The 19,606-nt window shown below is 42.8% G+C and overlaps 1 protein-coding gene across 10 annotated transcripts in view; it reads left to right on the top strand.

Annotated features, from left to right (window-relative positions):
• The window catches only part of DNM3 (dynamin 3), a 234,123-nt gene that overhangs the window by 116,244 nt on the left and 98,273 nt on the right, over nucleotides 1-19,606 (top strand). The gene's annotated exons all lie outside the window — the stretch shown is intronic.

Raw genomic sequence — 19,606 nt, 5'->3', positions numbered from 1 at the left:
CTTGGACCAATATTCTGTGTTACTTTGGTTTTTTCTTGCTTAGGTTTTAATGATGATTTCACAAAAGACTCTTGCTGCCTCTGGTTTAATCTTATGTTCTGTGATGGTTTTATCATATTGGTATATCTGGTACTTTATCCTTAAACAAGACAGACTAGTTAGATTTCTGAACTTCTGTCTTCCTGTCTCTCCCTTCTCCCTAAAAATACTTGGTATTCAAAATATGGTTACAGAAATTTCCTGGTTTTGTTTAAAGTTGGTCTGTCAAAGGAGTTTTAGATGCAAGATGAGAGACTTCCTTGAAAGGAGTAGAAGGGAGTCAAAATACAGTTCTCCTTTGAGGTGGAATTATCTTTACATTATAAAAAGAGTAAATATTATTGTTCCAAATGCCTGTAGTTTGAAATTCGCCCAGTAGTTTATCAAGCTGTTCAGGAAAGATGCTCTGTGCTACTCTAGGCCTCCAAAACTTTATTCCTAAAGGAGGTTCAAATGTGGACTGTGAGTCTGCTGTTCAAAGTTTTGAATTTTGTAAAGCAAAATCTCCAAGACCCCAGGTACCTTAGAAGATCCAGTGGATCCTAAATAAAAATGAGCAGCGTTTCATTAAAATCCTGTGCATGCTCCTCAGTTTCACACCTTCCTCTGACAATATAAAATTGTTTTAGAGACACCCCCCAGTCTTTTATTCTCCTTCAAAGATTCAGAGACCATGTTTTTAAGTAGGAAAGACTGCCAGGAAATGGCAACAACTTGAGTTTACTTCAGTGCTTTCCCCCAGCTTCGTGATCCCAGAATTAGAAAGTGAAAGAGGTGCCTAAGCCCCTTCCCAGCGTGAACTTCTCGCTCTCTTTTACCTGTGAGGCACAGCTGGGAACTCTGAGTATCCAGGGCTTTGGCACCAGCAGTAGAAGAACTGCTGCTTAGAAATGAAAACTAAAGGAAAAGTAGGAATCTGGCACTGATTAAAGAGCTGTGTTCTAAATTCTCATAAAGGGCAAATCTCTCAACTAAGAATATTCATTTTTCTGTTGATTTTTTTTTTAGTAGTGCTACATACAGTTGTTTGATTACAGTGGTCATGGGGCTCAGTACTTGCTACCACTAGCATGGAGTGTCTGCTGCTCATTTAATCCTGTAAGCTAAAGCCCAAGGTTCTAGATTTATAATCTTTCTTTTTGCCTAAGCAAACCTCATTAATATTTTAAAGGCCACATATCACCCCCTTCCTCAATTTCCTTGCTTCATTTTGCTTGTCTTCCCTGTCCCTCTGTCCATGGGGATGCACAGAGTGACTGTGTTCCCATATTCACTGTCCCATGAATTACCTCTGATGAGCCCTCAGCGTTGCTCTGAATTCTTTGCAGTTTCCAAGTCACCTCCTTCCCATTCTATTTGCCTTTGTGAGGCTGTGGGCTTTGACAGCCACCCAGATAGCAATGAATCAGTGTTTTTATTTTTCCAACCCATATGCAAGTCAGCTTGCTTGATATAAATCATCCTGTGGCCAATTCACTTTGAAATGGGATATCCATTTACCAGCTGACTTTGCTGCTGGCTTTCTGGACTGATGCATCCAAACCCCTCCTTTTTTTGTTAAAAAATGACTACAACGTTGTGACTAACCTTTCCAGACTGTATTTCTCAACTGGTGTAGGCTGGTGTTTATTTTGGCTGCCTTCCCACTGTATAATATACACTGTTCATGCCAGCTCATGGCAAAACCCACAATTAAACCAAAATAATAGCCCAGATGTTTGTCGTAACTTGCTCTGCACACTTCACCTTGTTAGCACCACCCATTCCCTCTCCCCCCATGCCCCCCCAATGCCATCTCCTCCTTATTTTTATTACTAATCTAAAAATTCAATATTTGCTTTTGAAAATGCTTTGAATCTTGAAACTTTCCATTAGCTGGCAAGTTGTAGGGAATGGCTGTCGTGGAAGGCTCAGCCGAGCTGGTTGCTTTGCGTACTGAAGTTCAGTGTTACCAACACACAAAAATCCCTCTGGCTGCCATCCCATCCCATCCCATCCCATCCCATCCCATCCCATCCCATCCCATCCCATCCCATCCCATCACTGCTTCAGGCCTCGTTTTCTTCTCCCTTGTATTTGTAGCCAGCGATTTCCCAGGAGCTGCTCCTGATTTGCACTGGGTCAGAATGTTTGTATAGTGAGGAAAACCCCTCTGCTGAACATTTAAGTCCTTCGCAAATGTCCTGTGTTCCCCTGGAAGCTGTCTGACTGCAGGATTCAGTGAATGTTCCCTGAGTCAGTTCCTCATTTGGTTTGAGCCATTTCCAGAACTGTACAAGTTAGGCTGAATGCATGTAAAATAAATAGAACTAATATTTCTTTTTTCCCCCTTTTTCTTCTGTGCTGCATCCTGCAAAGGGGAGCAACAAAGTAAGTCGTTTGTTCCTTCTACAAAATCCTTTTGTATCCTGTCTGAGGAACTTTGTAATGAAAATTAGTTTGTCTTTCAGTTCACACAGCTATTGCCTGCATGCTTTTAACAGCAAAACGTGATTAAAAATGTGGGTGCACAAGTGTCTTCAAGAAAAAGTATAACTGGCTCTTTGTTTTAATTTTGGGGAAAGAGTGTTAAGTGTTGCTGAGCTGTTTTTAAGGAGGTTCAGTAAGAATGATACTATAAAAGTATTGGGCTCAAAGATTATGAAGGTATAGTAATAAAGACCTTCTGAGGAAAGGTTACTACAGTCTGATGAAACTCATTACAGCTGGGTTTTCTGACCATACATCAAAGCTTGTATTAATGGGCAGTTATAAAAACCCAGCACTAAAGTCTTAAATAACAGATTTGCTGGCGTTGTTGGCTAAGCTGAACTAGATCAGTGTACTGGCTTTGAAGGTGCCTTAAAATGGATGGAGGAGGGTGGGGTCAACATTTGACTTGGCTTCTAGACCCTTGATGTGTTCCAGCTGGACAGCAGCAGAAGGGTGTGGGGTGTGGAGAGGGAGAACTGAAATATGCGTGGTAGGGGTTTTTTTTGAAAGTAAGCAGCACATAAAAAGACAGTTTTGCTGATGTTGATCTGATAAACGAATAATCATACAGTTCCCAGGGTTAGGACTTTTAAATGCCATTTTTACTGAGCTTAAGAAGGAAGTTGCACATCTCACACTTTGGAATAAGATGCAGAGAGAGTTTGTCATACCTCAGAAAGGAGTTATACAGCTTTTGTGACTTTTTCCCCCCCTCCTTCCTGTTTTGGTATATTAACCCTTAGGAAGATGAATCTGGAGCATCAAAAGATGCTTCACAGCAAACGTTGAAAGTAGCCTTTGAATATTGCCTGTAGCATCTCTTAGTGAGCTGGAAGCTTTCTGGGATATTTGGGAAAGACCCAGGTGGGTTTTGAAGGTTGGGGAATTTTGTCTGCTTCTGATTTTTTTTTATTTCTAACCAGTTTCTGACCACTCCTCTCTCCACAGTGGCTGGGCTCAGAAGCACCAAAAATATTCTGTTTTGTTGGCCTGCCTGAGAAAAGGTGCTCTTAGTGTTGGGTGGTGAGGGCTTAAGAGAATTGGTGAATTGATGGCATGGAGAAAGGGACTTTACATAGGACGTGGTGTGAAATGTAAATGTTAACTGTGTACACTAAAATGTCAAGGTAGTGTTTGTAATGTTTCTTTACGACATGCTGGCTTAAGGGTTTGCCGCTGCAGGAGATGCTGCTCTGGTCTCAGAGGAGACTGTAGATGCTCTGTTAAGGGAAATGGGGATAGATGGGACACCACTGAGCTCTTGGAGCTGGCACAAACTGAGTCTGGAGGTCAGGAGTTGCATGAACCTGCTCTGTACTCCAGAGCTGTGAGATGTGGGGCACCCCAGGGAGGTCAGCACCAGAAGCAGCTGACAGATTTCAGCAGGATACCCATGAGCAGGGAGAGGAGAAGCCTATGAGATGTGAGGATCTGGGAGCTCTTAACTCTTCCTTCACTCTGAGCCAAGGGCAGTTCTTTCTCTACATTCAGAAACTCCCATCTGGCCTGGGTTGCCAGTCAGAAGATAACTCCAAAAGAAACCTCCAGGAAACCATCCAGATCTTTCACTTTGACCCAGTTCCTTGTAAGGATTTGTGTCTCGTCATCTGTGTGTCCCCCTTCTCCACACAGATCATTCCTGCTGGAGTCTGGAGATCACCTGATCCCAGTTGGACAGATAGAACTAACCTGTAGCTGCCTGCAGAGGCTCAAACTCCACAGTCTTGAGAGTTCTGTACCCAGTGGAGGTGGAAAATGACATGGATAAACCTAGAGGTGACCAGAGAGTTTCTGAGAGGAGGTCGGGGGGAAGAGGAATGGCAGATTGACAATGACAGTGTCTTAAAACTTCTAATGCAACTTTATGCTGAAAAGCTGCAGAATCCTTCCTTACTGTCCCGGCACAGCTTTCCTGGGTTGCTACCAAAGCTGTAACCCTCCTCCAGTGCTGCCCAGTGTGCTGTTCATGCACTGGATCCTGTCATATGTTCACATGTCAAGATCCTGTACTCACCCATCCGTTCAGACTGTGGCCTCTTTTATACCTCTGCCTTTAGCTTTGCACTCTTGGACTTACAAAAGTAAAAATAAACATTGGAGTAATGAGTCCGTAAGAAAAAGGGGGAGGAAGGGAAGTGAAGAGGGTTTATAATCGTCAGCGGACTACTAATCATTTTTATTTTTACTTTTTATTGTTGCACAATCATTACTGTAAGTGAGATTTCTCACATGGTTAAAGATAAATATATCTTCAGAAGCTTTGTTGGATAAAATCTGTAAAAGGGTCGTGTAGAATGAGGTAATGGAGACCTACCTCATTCAGCAAGCACATGTTGGCAAGCTGCATTTTGCTAATATTAACACTGAACTCCACAGCCTTGCATGGGGAATGAGTGCAGAATTGTCCAGAGTTGTGCAGGGTGCTGTAGCTTCAGCCCAGCTGCTGAAGACAGAGGAGCTGAGAGCTTCTGACTGTCCTAACCCACCACTGTGGATTTGCTGCTTACCCTGTGCATCTTCTTTACCCCCATTTAAAAACCAAATCTCCTCGAAACAGCCCTCCAGACGCTGCTGTTTGAAAACAATGTCAAAACCTGAACCTTTCTCCCAGAGCACATCTCCATGTGCTTCTAACACTGTTAGGTTAAAAGAGTAGATAGATCTTGGGACCTTATGAAATTTTGATTCTGAATCCCTCGGCACTTAAGCAATAAAACAGAAGAAACAGAAAAATCTCAAAAGCTTAAAGTGCCACTTTTTAATATAAAAAGTCACCTTTCCTCTGTCATCATTAAGCCCTGAGTTAGCCAATAATTGCTACTTGATTCAAAGTACTACCAAACACTTAAATGCTGAGCTCAGACTTGAGAAACTTTGACTTGAAAAACCAAAATCTCTTTAAATTACTTTTTACAGATAGTGACTATAAATTTCTTGCCTTCGAATTATTTTGCATTGCTGTTCTTGCTGATACCCTTTCCAGAATGTGTAGAACTAAAGTCTGTAAACTCCATATTCACATCTCAGTGGAGTTGCCACAGTGCAGATAATGCTGTGCATGCAAACGGTCACTGAAAATAAAACCAGTGTAATTTAGCTGGGATTTTTTCTTAGGAAAAGCAGAATCCCCCTGAAAAGAGAGGAAAATACTCTTCCTGTCAAGTCAGTTTGCCTGTTGGTCCTTCAAATACCTTTTGGTGACTATTAATGGCTTAAATTCAAGTCTTTCTTTTCTCTCCCCATTTTTTAAAAACTTTGTATTTTATTTAAAGGGGAGTTAGTGTTACTAAACCCAGATTCCAGATCAGCTACTTCATTAAGGAGTCCAGATGTCCTCCTGTCTCTTGAGACAGTTCTGGAAAATGGGAACATAGTGAAGTCAGGATCCTCATTCTCCCTGCATATATGACAGCAGTGTTCTCAGTTCATGTGTTTTGTACTTGGCTCTTCCATGTAAATGCAGGTGCAGTGCCAGAAACTGGAGGTGTCTCACACTGGAATAAAGCTCTGGTGCTTTCTTTTCAAGTCTGGCCATGTTTCTGAAAGGGCTTCAGTTCCCTCCCAGACATAACTGTGTTCCTGGCTGTGGTGATGCTCTGCCAGTGCCCCGGCCAGATTCAGTGGTTCTGCTCTGGGATTGCTCAAGTCCCTGCTTGGGATAAGTCCCTAAAGTAGAAAAAGTAAAAACTTGTTTGGGTTTGTTGAAAATCAAACTGCTGATATGTCAGAGGGCAAAGCAGTGTAGTCAGAAGTGTAAACTCTGCATTTACTGAGTTTACTTTTTTTAAACTAGTATATTTTAGAAAAGGAAGGCATTGAATTCTAGGAAAAGAAGAATTCATTTCAGTTGTGACTAAAGGTGGCTTCAAGCCAAGTAGGTTTAAAAATAACTTTTAAATGAAGTGTTAATTTATTTTTTTTTTCAAGTGGAAAAATGCCATGATTTTATAGACAGTGTTTCAGTCATTGCTTTGAACAGATGAGCTGGATTTTATAAGGAAGTCCCGGTGTAAAAGAGCAGCCCGAGGGGGTGAGGGTGCATGCGCACACACGCTGGGTCAAAAGCAGTCCAAAAGCCAGGCAGGAAAGGAAATGGCAGGCTGTTTTCCAGCCCCCTTCTCCCTGCCTTGCTGCTCCAAGCATGTGAAAACATATCTCAGATGAAAGCTATCTTCTGCTTCTTCTAAATATTTACTCCTTCAAACAAAAACTGAAAAGATGAAACCTTGCTCCCCAAATATTGCCGAAGAAACAGAGCAGCCCTGGTTCATGTTCCTGTAAGAGTAAAAGAACTTCTGTCCCGAGAGAGTTAAAAATGTCCAGGGGAGAAGAGATTCACAGGATTGCATCAGTTGCAGGGAGTGTAACAAGATGCAGGCTGATGTTCTGAATGGTTCCAAAGGCAGTCTCGGCGAAGCTGCTGATGGGGTCGGGGGTTCAATGGCTGTCACAGCGTTTTATGTTCCTTCTCTTAGCTGAGGCTGCTGACATTAAGCAAACTCCAGGAAATTTAGAAATGAGCAAACATTTTTTATTTCTGTTATGTATTCACGGTGGGCTCTTTACTGTGCTTTTGGCAAGGTATCTGCATACTGAAAATATTTTTAAATTCTTCATTTTTTATGGGGCAGCTAGTTTTTGCACCACTTCACTCCGATGAGGGATTTTGATGAAACTCTGCAGAAAGGTGAAAGCTCTCTGGCCGTGAAGTTTCAGGAATGTTAGCCCCATTCTGGACATTAAGTGAGGTTTCCCCTGGGTAAGGCATTGAGGGTGGCCAAACTCTTAGGGTGCTTTTCCAGAGCTGGTCAATGAGCACTGAAAGTTGGCTGGAGGAGGGGAAGGTGCTTCTGGGCTGTGCTGCAGCAATCTCAGCCTCAAAGGTCCTTTGGAGCCCAGGCTGATATCTGCAGCTGGAGTCCCTGTGGCTCCAGGAATAGTTGTGGTCAAGAAGGGCAGGTTGCTTCCTTTAGCATATGGGATCAAATTATCACAAGGTTTTGGGACAATCCTGAAATATCTTCCTTGTCTTCCAAGTCAGTAATTGCACAAAAGCTGAATAGTAAATAGGAGTAAATAAAAATCTGAAACACTTTTTTTTTCCCTACCAAAAGTGTCACCAGGCTCACTCTTTCATAGCATGTACAGTGTAACAAGAACTGTCATCATTGGACGTGAGGGCGGAGGGCAGCTGGTGAATAGCCAGATACTCCTTTTTTCTCATCTGGAAGGGAAAACAAGATGATCAGGAGAAACTGAATGTTGCTTTCCCTGACTCTGTTTTGGACTAAAATGAAGACAGGCAATGCCTACTCCGACACATAGTTCATCCTGGATTTCTTTAATCTTCTCTACCTACCTTTTTTTGTGGAGACAGGTTTATGATTACTTTCCATGTGCTGAGTCAGAATCAAGGCCAATATTAAGGGTGTAAAATCCTCCATTCTGGAGCTGCATTCTTTAGTTACATAACTTTCCTTCCAGGATGTCATGTGTTCCTGTTCTGTGGTTACTCCTCAGCTCCTGTTTCCCAGCTCCATTGTGGCCTTTGACTGATGTCTTCCCTGTTCTTCTCTGTCTGGTGTGTGACACTTGATATCTCAAGCGTGCCAGTTTTGGAGAATGGTGATTTCCCACTAGGAGGAGCTGTCTGTGGACATGTTCAGGTGTCTGATCAATGCAGTTTTTGGGTGACTTTCATAGCTTTGTTCCTGAATCTCTGTTTCTGCAGCAGAGAAACAAGTGATCTCATTCGGTTTCCTTTATTTTATATTCTTCTCTTTGAAACTCAATCTCTGCTCTTCCTCTTCTGTAGGCAAGTTATATATCATTAAAAGAAAGAATTACTTAGGAGAGTATGTGCTCCTGAGTTCAGGTAACGTCACATTATTGAGGTAGGTAGAAGCTCATTGGTGGGTGGGTACAAAATTACCAAGAGCTGTAAAACACGGTGTCAGGCCCCTATCAGACCCTTTAGCAGCAGATACTCAAACTTTCTACTTGCATTTGCTGCACAATATTATCTTGACCTGTTCAACAGTTGGGGTTTCTAAACTGGGTGGCAGCAAACTTAAGGGCATTTATGGAAATCAAGTAAAGAAACTAACCCAGGGAATGGAAGATAAAGTCCATGAGAAAAATCAGTCTTGTGCAATGTAATTTCATGTTCAGTTGTAGTTTGGTTTAATACTGTTTGATTTTCAGATCTAGATATTCTTCCAGTAGAAGCAGAAACCTTCTTGTAGTGAACAGAAGCCTTTCCAGTCACAGGCCAGCTGTCCCTAGCTGTGTTTTGCTGGCACTGTGTACAAATATGGAAGTTGTTCATGACCACAGCCTGGAAACAACTGCTGTACCAGATTTCTAAAGTATAGTTATTAAAGGTTATCTGGCTGATTCAGACAGCAAATTCTCAGTAGAATTCTGAGTGAGATTGTGCTTAGCTCTCCTAAGGACTGACCTTAGCTCTGCTTAGCTTAGCTTTTGTCCTCTTTTGCAGCTGCATACAGGGCAGGCATCCTCAAAAAGCTCAGCTTCTCTTTCAGATCACCTGTGCCTCAAGATGTAGCTGCAAACACTCAAGAGATGTCATGGTTTGACACTGGCGCAATGCCAGCACCCCCATGAAAATACACCTTCCCAAATAAATGCTGTGAGATGTTATCAGGAACAGAGCAGAGCAGGCCCAAGCTTAATAACAAAGGAAAAAAAAAACTTTATTAAACTATTACTACTACAGAAGACACACACACTAAATCCAGGATGAAGACCTTCTAAAACACCCCTCCTCCTCCCAATTTCCAAAACAACCACCATGAAACATCACCCGAGATGTTCCTGGTCAAATTACCACCCTTCAGATAATCAATACTCAGTCTATCAAGGGAGAGAGAAGTCTCTCTTGCGCCACAGACCCCCCAGGAAACACAGTTGCCACCTCCTGTGTTTCCATGTCACAGTGCTCTCACCACCATGCATGGACAGACTGCTCATAGGGTTTCTTTTCAAGGATGCTTTGCAAAGGACCAAAGAAAAACAACAGTTCACTTTCTCATTTTGGGACTACAGTCCCCCCCATTTCCCCCTGGGGCCGAGGGTCCAACAGCTTCTCCTTTTTGGGACACCAGTCCCCCCCCATTTTCTTCCTCCCCTGGGGCCGAGGGTCCAAGAACAGAGATCTTCTTCTTCTCTTCTTCTTCTCTGAAGACAGAGGGCATCACCACATCCCCCTCAACTTTTCTCTGTTCACTCCACTCCTGTCACTCTCAGCTGCTGAAGCAGGTCTCTTGTCTCGCCATTGCATCCCCCTAAAATGCAGTCTCTATTGCAGGAGAATTTGGTTCAGTCTATGGCTAACAAGAAGAGTGCAGCCAAAAGCTACTCCATCATCTCCTCTAACGTAAAAATTTCTTCTTCTAACATCTCAGGTCCTGGACTGTCTCTCTTCCACTACAAATCGAGGAGGAGTAATATTTTACAAAGCCCTCATTTCCTAGGAAAGGGTTAAAAGTTCAGACTCCCTGGACGGCTGAAATCTCTGCCCAGCATTCTTGACTCCCATACTGGGCATCATCCCCCCCCTTTCTGCAGACTCTCTATCTCTTTCCTTCTGGGGGGGGACAAAGGCATCTCCGCTTCTCTCCACCCTTCTGTCCGCAGGAGCTGGCTCGGTTCCAGACCTTCAGCCCCTCGGCCTACCTGGACAAGGCCGCGTGGCTTCCCTTCCCCCACCCAGCCCGTGGCCGGGCAGGGGAGAGTCTGCACTGCACTCTGACCGGAACCAAAGAGACAGTTCTCCTGGGTGGTCACTCCAGGTGCCAATATCCAAACCTGACCACTGCTTGGTTTGACCCAACTTCCTGAAAAAAAATTCACTTCCATGTCAAACCACGACAGATGTGTTCGTGTCATCTCTGTGCACCAAGGAGCCCTATGGGCAGAGTTCCCTGCTGTTCCTCAGCTGAGGGCTTTGACATGGGTGATGGTCTCTTTCCTGAGACCAAAATGCAGCACTGTCTGCGGTCCTTAACAGCACCTGTGTTGCCCTTGGTGTGGTGAAAATCAAGGCTCTTTCTTTAGGAAACTTCACCTTCAGTTATCTTTACAGTTTGAAAATATCAGCTCCCTCTTTGTTATCTACTGCTCCACAGAAAATACCTCTTAATGTGATGGGTGAACGTGTGGGCTCAGAAATGGTTTCATTTCAGCCAGGCTGGGTCATGGTCAGGCTGGAAGATGGGCATGGGGAAGTCAATGCCATCACTTCCAGAGAGTGAGAATTTCACCTGTTGTGAGTGGGGGTGTTGTCCTTAGTGTTGCATGATTTTGGGGACTTTTTGTGTTTTTCCAGTGCTTTTTGCAGTCTCATTAGTGTTCTGCTAAACTAAAGTTCTCCTTTTGTAGAACCAATCCTATCTTTGTCTCACTGGAGCTGTGATTTCTGCCCCATGTCCCATTTATTTTCTTGAGCTCCCTCTTTTTTGTACAGTTTCTTTTGTAAGCCCCAGCATGATGCCTTTCCAGCAGCTGGTTTTAATGTTGGGAATAGATACTATTTGTCTAGAAGTTGCAGTTGCAGACCAGGATCCCATTTTACAAACTGAGAGTAAGAACATTTTTCCTGGCAGTCCAAGAATGACACAAGAGAATCAATGAATTATTGCAGGACAGTGTTGTTTGTTAAAGGTTTGTCACTAGCAATAGAGTGCTTCTAGAAATGGGGTTTTGGGGTACACTACCTGTTTGGCACTGGTCTGCCTAGCAAAGGACATTTGTTCTTTAAAAATACCTCACTCCAACATGTTTTGAGTATGCGGGGATTTCTTTCTTCCTGTCTTTTAAGTATAAAGGGGATTAATCCTCCTGTTCTGATTATTTTGCAAATACTCTTCAGTTCTTCTCTGAAATTTGACACTTGTTGATTCGAGTGTCCATCCTTACATGGTGTAACCACCTCAGCTTTAGAGTATGATTGAAAATTGCTCAAAAGTGTATGTTAGGTCAGTTGCTCAAGTGGTAAAACATCAATAATCCTTGTGAAGTATCCTAGATGCATATGAAATTCTCCCTCCTTCTGTGTACCCAAGACTGAGTGTCTGTGTATTTTCCAAGACTGGTTAATGTCTTTGTTCGGGCACACTGGATGGGCTTCCTTTAGTGTATATAACCATCAACATTTTCCCATCAGAATTCTGGTCCTTTCTGATGGGTTCCTACTGGGCAATTGCATTTTTAGGAGTCCGTTTAGAATAATCAATGATTATTCCTTCCAAGTTTGGATCTTTTGATCTGCCTCTCTCTTCATTCACTCTCTCTTCATTGCCAATGGGTCCCTGGAAGTGCCAGGTCTTTAGGTAATTGTCTTTGAGCAGCAAAGCAAGGGAACTCAAATTTCCAATACAGTACTTAAAATACACACATATTTTCTCTAGTGAGGCTCTCAGTGTGACTTGTTCCTCTCTCATGCATTGCTAGGGTTTTTTTTTTTCAGGCAAAGTCTTCTTGTCTATGCTCCTTTTAGTTGAATCTTCCACTTGAGATGTTGGAATGATTTACCTGACGTAAAAGATGCTCCCTTTTTAAAGGAGCTCCTTATATCTTATTTGCAGCTGCTCATGCTTCTTCAGTATTGGTGGTATTTAGAATGATGTTTCATAGCTCTTCATAAAACATGTTTCATTATATGGAGAAGAATGTTGAGCTATAGTCACAAATACCTGAAAGATTGTCACAAATACCTGAAAGATTGTCACAAATGCCCCATTCCTTCCAAATTCAACCCCCAACTGACAATGGAAAATTACAGTTCAAATATTGGTGATGCTCCTGCTTTTGTTGCTGAGCATTTGGGTAAAAACACTGCTTTACTATGGTAACTTCTCATTCCCTTTGGGAATGACTATTCCTATGCTTTCAACCTTCTATTTTTTCCTTGACGATTTTCTGGCTGTATGGAGTCTGCTATGGCTCTGCAGCAGCTGAGGATAAGCTAAAACATGTTCCATTCAGTATGTAAAGGTATGTCTTTGGGCAGGGGAGGTGTTTCCTCTGCAAAATAACATGTCCACATTCACACGTACACTAAAAACTCATCAGAGAGTGACATAAAATTGCTAAGAAGTTGCTCCCAGATTCCTCTTGGATATCTTCAAAAACTAAGTAGTTTTGCTACAGAACATGATCTGTGCTTGACACAGAATGTTTCTGTTAATATTCCTACCTGGAATTCCCTAGTCAGTCCAAGTTCAGGCATCACAGTGTTCAGATCTGGTCGCTTATTGGGAAACCGTTGTGATTTCTCATATTTTTACAAATGTACTGAGTTTAAAGTCTCTTGCTGGAAGGTATGCTTAAAAACCCATGCTTCCAAAATGTTGTGCTAATTAAAAAAAAAAAAAAAAAAAAAAGAAGAAATAAAATAAAAGGAAAAAACCTCTTCATAGCCAAAGAAGTTCTACATTGCAAAGTATATCCATCCCTTCTTTGGACAGAGGACTGTTCTTTGCCCAGTCTGCTGTGTGTCTCATAAGATGCTCCAGAGAGAGATGCAGCGACTTTTCCACTCTGTGTCTTTGGATGCGGTGTGGCAGGATATTTGAATCCATAACACTGAGTTTTAAACCTGCAGAATGCATTGAAATCCAGGCATTTATGTATCTGGAGAGTGCACCTGCATGTAGTCAACAGAGGAGCTGTTACAAAAAGCTTCTTTTTCCCATTTTCTCCCAGTTAGGATTAGACATGTCACAGAAGAGCTGGAATATGAGGCAGACTTAGCAAGCAGCCACAGCAGTTCTTTCTGTTTTTTTGGGTTTCTCAAAAGGATCTGTGCTCACTAGGTTGTTCTTCTGCCCGAGGTTTTATCATGTGGACTGAATATTGTAACAGAACAGACAGCACCATCTTCATGCATTTTTAGACATGTTATTTACTGGGGTTTCCCTGAAGAAATCTTGGGCATTCTTTCCTTATGAGTCACTAACGAAGTGATTGTTTTTATATAAACTTTCCTTCAGCTGGTTAGAGTTGGAACACAGTGTCTTGTGCTCTTTCTGAGGTCTGACTTTCCTCTTAATTTTTTTTAATAGTTGTCCCTGCAGCCAGCAGGATGATGGTTTGAACCTCCTGGCTTTCCCTCACACTCTCTCTGAGTTCCATAGTGTTGAAAATCACTGTTCTGGCCAGCCGACGTGCTGGTGGCGATCACTGCATGTGTGTGACTCCACTTCTCAGCTTTCTACCTTGTGCTGCCTTTTCAACTCTGCACCTTCCTTGTGGTTTAAGGGAGAACATGCTGTTGACATTACCCAAACTGGAGTTTGCATTTCATGTGCTGAAATGAAAACAAAATTTTCAAGAACGTTGATAGTTGACTTCAGCGGCATAAAGGTTAAAAGCTGTAAAGTGCTGTTTCCATAATGGAAATCACTAGAGCGGGAGAGACACATCCCTTCCCTTGCATATGCCTGAATCCTTTCCCACCCTCTTTCATGGTGCCGAGTCACTTTTAATGACCTCCCTCCACAGCTTTTGAGTTCAAGCCCAACTGATGGCGCCAGGGGCTGAACCACAAGGAGATCTCCGGGCAAGCCGTGCCTGTGGCAGCCTTCTTGCCAGGCAGATGCTGTGCAGCCCACTGCACTTCCTTGTGGGTTTTTTTTTATTACATTTGACATTTTTGAGCCTGAGACAGGAGCTGTGTTAAATCTACTAACTCAGTAATGTGCCCATAGGTGTGAAATTCTAGGCTACGCTTACCAGCTTCTCTGAGCTCCCCTCAGGTATTTAAACTCTGTGTGTAATCATATGGGTGTCTGACTTCCCAGGTAGCATACTCTGCATTTACAGATCTGTTAAGATGCAGGGCATTACTCTAACCCAAGAAGTATGCAGAATTCAACGAGTCTTTTTCATAACCCAAGATTGGATTTCTTTATTTTTACAGGAACAGGAATGGTTTAGCTGGAATGAAAATGTTCATTCCACTGCATCATTAGCTACAGGCAATCTTCAGTTGAAGCCTAGCCCATTTTTCATGCTAAAGCTCTAGTAGTTTGATCATTAATCAACATGTAGGATGAATTTCTGGGGCTGAGAGAGCTTGTCTGTATGCCTGTAATTTAAGATGAACTCTTTTGTTTTTTTCTTATAAAAGGAAGGTAGTCAGAAAACAAATTATATTTTAAGGAGTTCACCTCTCTCTCACCCCTTTCTACCATTCCCCTTCTGATAAACACCCCAAAACTTTTCATGAGATGGATATGGAGTTTTAGCTGGAGTAGCAGATCCTCAAGTGTGTCATTTGATCCTCCAATAAATCTAAAGCCATCTTCTGTTAGATGAGATCAGTCTCTGACATGGTCACTGTCTCAAGTGTCCTTAGGACCGATAGTCCAGTCTGACTTGCTTTCATCACTTTAATTGTTAATTTTAGGGTCTTGGATAAAGTTTATCCTTCCCTCCTCCATTACATGGAAGCTGTAACCAGCAGCCCATGGGAGCATCAAGGTCTGTAGTCAGCTCTTCACCTGCCTTTTCTGCTGCCTGGTCTTCTCTCACAAGGTGAAAACTCAGAGGACTGATCCTCCAGTTTGGAGACAGCAATGGGAAAATCCTGCTTCAAAAGGCAGGAGTTGTTTCCTTACACTGCTGTTTTACTCTGGTCTGACCAGGCTCCCAAATTGCTCTGCACATACCTGTGGAACATGCACTGCTTCTCCAGCCACATGAAGAAAGTGCTCAAACAATAATTTCCTTGCCCAATAGCCTAAGAGAAGTCTTCTCCAAAGGCCACATTTCCTCTTTTTCCAGCTCCTCTAAGCAGCAGAAGCAGCTTTGGGTGGATCAGTGAGTGCATGGGAGGTTTTGGAGAGCACTGTCCAAATCCCTTCCCTCTTTTCTCCCTTATGTACTCCCCAGCTTAACGTGAGAGCTGCTGCAGAGCCCTTTCCAGCCTGAAGGCAGGGGAGTATGGTTTGGAACATGGACAAGGATCTCATGGGGGAGGAAAGAAGAGAGCCATATAGTTCATATAAGCGGCAGAGTTATTCCAGTTTAACTGTCCAGGGCTCTCAGAGGCTGCACTGCTCTACCCAGGGGAGGCTGAAAAGCAGTTTCAATGCAATGAAAATAAAATACTCTTGTTCTTAACATGCAGTTTCATTTGACTCTTAAGGAAGTAGTGCAGCAGACCTGAGAACAGGGGAAATGTCAAATGTTATCTGTCACCAGGAGTCTCGTGGCCTCCTCCATCAGTGCCTGTCAGAGTCCAGGACATCCCCCTGGCTGCCCTGGCTGTCTCGAGACCCTGGCAGGGGGCTCTGAGACCTTGGCATAAAGTCAAAAACACCTGAGGCTTCAATTTTAGCCTGTGGAAAAAGCTGCCAACTTTGTATGAGGAATTACAAGCCACAAGGGTTTGAGTAGTGCGATATTTGAATTAACACAGGGTGGAAAAGTAGAATTTTGGGGCTTTTTAGAATGGGGTTCAAGGGGATAAGATGGAAGGATTTGGGTGTGTCCTGGGCTTCTTCTCCTTCTCCTTGTCCTCCATGTCTTGGTGTGATGGTGACACTTTTCTATTGGTTTAAGGTACAGACACACTGTCCAACATAAATGTTAGATATTGGCACGTTGTTGTAAACACAGCACTGGACAGAGCTCAGCAGGTCAGAGAAAGAATGTTCTAGATAAAGGAAAATAAACAACCTTGAGAAGCCGACCCTGCGCATTCAGACTCCTTCTTTGGCTGCTCGGGCTGGGAGACGAGGACTTTGACACTCTTGGGGTCACCTCGACACCCAGACCCCGAGAAGTGCCCAGTCCTGTACAAAACAGTGTTACCCCTATTGCACATGCACTGCTCAGAACAGAGAGCACCAGCCGTGTGCTCCTTCATGACCACATCATAGCAGTGTCTTGGAATCATCTGATGCTCAGTTGGCTGTGCCTGGGCTTTCCTTTCCATTTTTATTGCCAGCTGCTGAGCTCCCTGTCCTGTGCAGCAGCTGTCATTGGTCTGTCAGCATACAGCTATGATTTGATCCTGTTTCTGTTCTTCCAGTCCTTGAAGTTATCCTTGTCTTCCAGGACAGTGTTCAGTCTCCCATTGTGTTGACACTACCTCACAATTCTGTCTAATGGGCAGGATCAAATTTAACTGGCAAGTTTATGCTATTTTATTTCAGTAAGACCCATCCATTCAACACTTTGATGACTAAATCCTTCAAGGCTGCTCGTTCTTCTTTCCACATTAAACAAATCCTTCAAGGCTACTAGTTTTTCTTTCTACATTATAACTTATATAACTTATATCTGTTAGAGAGTTGTTGTACTGCAGTATTCTTTCATTAATACTCATCTTTATAAGCTTATTTGCCAGTCTCCTAAGGGTATCCCTTTGCTGAACCAAAGATCTGTCAAGTTTTCTTCAGTCAGAAAAATCAGTTAACTTACTGAGTTTGGCATGCTCTGCCATCTTTATTTTTCTTTTGTTGAATTTTATTTAAGGTCTAAGCTCTTTGGAAGCATGTTCAAAAGCCTTGCATACAGTCGTGGTTTGACTAACAAACCTGTACTTGCATCAATTTTCTTCTCATTTTGTTGAGTCTGGGTGCTGCACTTGCTGTTCCACAGAACCAAGTACCATGCTGGTACCTTCATGCTGTGATTCTGCACCCACTCCATGGGCAGTAGCAGGAGCTGCTGCATTATTGGGAGCTGATGTCTGAGCTTTGGGTTTTGTGGTTTTGTGGTTTTGTTTTTTTTTTTAAGGTAGCAATTTATTCCCTCACTGTTTCCCTTCACATCTCCTGCCCTGGTTAGGAGAGAATGATGATTTTGCAGTAAGGTTTCTTTCACCTGAGAAAGCTGGTGCAAGAATTTTGTCTGTGATAGCATGGTCTGAGGAGCCCAATGGAAATCATCCTGTCAGATAGGAAGCTTCAAGGCAGATGGCACAGGTTTTCACCTGCCCTGCTCTGGATGACAGAAAACTGCCCATGAGTGCCAGTAATTGGCACTTCTGTGCCACAGCATTTTCTCCTTTGCCATTACCAGTGAACTGCACCCTGAAACACAGCCTGTGATTCCAGACCATGGTCCTTCTCCTGTGCTTCCTTTGCTGCTTCTGTGGCCACTGAGTGGTTTTTATTTTCAGATCCTTTCATTTTTCTCCTGGTTCAGTTCCCATTTCTCTTCCACATTCCCTCAGGCGAGTTGATCTCTGAGTGTGTGTTTCCATAAGCCCTCCCTTCCTTCAGCAGTGCTTCCTGTGAACCTTGGATCACATCCTCCTAGACTTTCTTGCCACTAACCCATGCTCCTGCACTCACACATCCTATCTGTATGTGGGGGAAAGAAGGACATGCTTTTGTAGGCATCTGAATTGAAGTTGTGCTAGTTCATGCTGAGGTAGGTGTCTGTCTAATTCTAGACAGCATTAGGCATAAATAAGAATTGTTTAATGTGGAAGACGTAATTATTAGTTGAAAAATCTGCATGCTTTCAGATGCCTTGTCAACACTCCATGCCTCAAAATGTGCAGTATCCAGCAGCTGTGGTGTTAACCTTTGCTAGGCCATGCTGAACATGGGAAAAATCAGTAACTTTTGTGTTTGCATGGGATCTTTGTTTGCTGTGATTAATGGTCCACTAACAGTGTCCAGTGCAAGTTCAGTGCAATGTACAAAGTGTCTTTGATGCCAGACATTCTACAGTGCTGTGCAGAAACCAAAGTTAATAATTGTAAGCCTGAGAAGACTGGAATGTTTTCAATTTACTTTCAAACAAATGACTTTATTGTGCCATTCTCACATGGGAGTAAATTCCACAGCCTTAGTGCCACATTAGACAAAACTTTTTTACCTGCTGGTTTCTGTTTATACTTGGAGAAAAGAAATTAACCTCAGTTAGGAGTTGGGGGGAATAGGACAGGACTATTAAACTCGGTGGGAATTCTGGCAGGGGCTTTGCTGGGAGCAGAGTGGGATGTAGAGTACAGGATGGAGCTGGAAGATGATTTGTGGTGCAGTGTGGAGTTAAGGAATTCTTTCTGCCTGAAAATCAAACTCGTGAAGGACACCTGTAGGAAAAGCATTAAAACTGGTTTTGCCACGCCAGAAATGTAAGGAAGCAGTTGTAGTCGTAAGTAAATGCCAGTGGGTACTGGGAAGGAGATTCCTGGTGACTCTGGTAATAGAATAAATCTTGCTTCTCAATCTGGGACACTCCTGTAAGTAATGGGGGTGTGTATCCATCCAGGAAAGGCAGCTCATGACCCCAAGGAGAGAAAGTATCCCTGAACTTACCACATTCTCCTATAATGGTAGAGATTTTCAGACCGACACAGAGAAGTTCTGAAAGAATTAGACTTTAATACTTACAGGATGGACTACTACCGTGAATTTGAAAAAATATGAAATGTGTGTAGAATGCCTAAGTAGGTACATGGATCCATCCAGCATTGCTCCAAGTGGGAGACCCTCTTGTGATAATAACTGCATTGTGATCTTCTGGTAGATAAAATGCACACCCCATTGCAGTGACTCCTTTTGACTGAAACATGAGTGTACATTAATTCCTAACAGAACCAAGAACACTGGATGGTTTTTTCAACTGCTCACTTGGCCTTTTTTGTACTAAACCTTTTTTTTTACAAGGCTTTTGTTTTGTGCTTGTTCCATGGTTTTATAGCTTTAGAAATCCATATGCAATCAAGAAAAGAATTTGAGTTTTGTTTTGACTAGTTTTTGCTTTTACTTGGGCCATCTACAGTTCATTAGTATTTTATGTTACACATCACTGCACAGAAATCCAAATGAAAAAAAATTAGAGGTTTAAGTGATGCTCAGGTAAATGCAATTGCAAAAATTGGAAAAACAAATCCCCTCACCTGAAAACAGCATTAGAGTCTGTTGTCTTCCTCTGTTTCTAACCTATATCTGGTCTTTTCCAAAATAGCAGCTCCTCTCTGTGCAGTGGCTTCCCATAAAACCTTACCTCAGTTAGAAAATGACCAATGCAAATGGTGCAAATAATTTTGCAGTGTCTTCAGAGCCCTAAAGCCTTTGCTGCCACTTGTTTGGCCCCTAGAGTC

Source organism: Vidua macroura, chromosome 9, assembly GCF_024509145.1.
Source record: "Vidua macroura isolate BioBank_ID:100142 chromosome 9, ASM2450914v1, whole genome shotgun sequence".
NCBI lineage: Eukaryota > Metazoa > Chordata > Aves > Passeriformes > Viduidae > Vidua > Vidua macroura.
The sequence above is the reverse complement of the archived record's forward strand: the minus strand, read 5'-3'. Positions and strand labels throughout refer to the sequence as shown.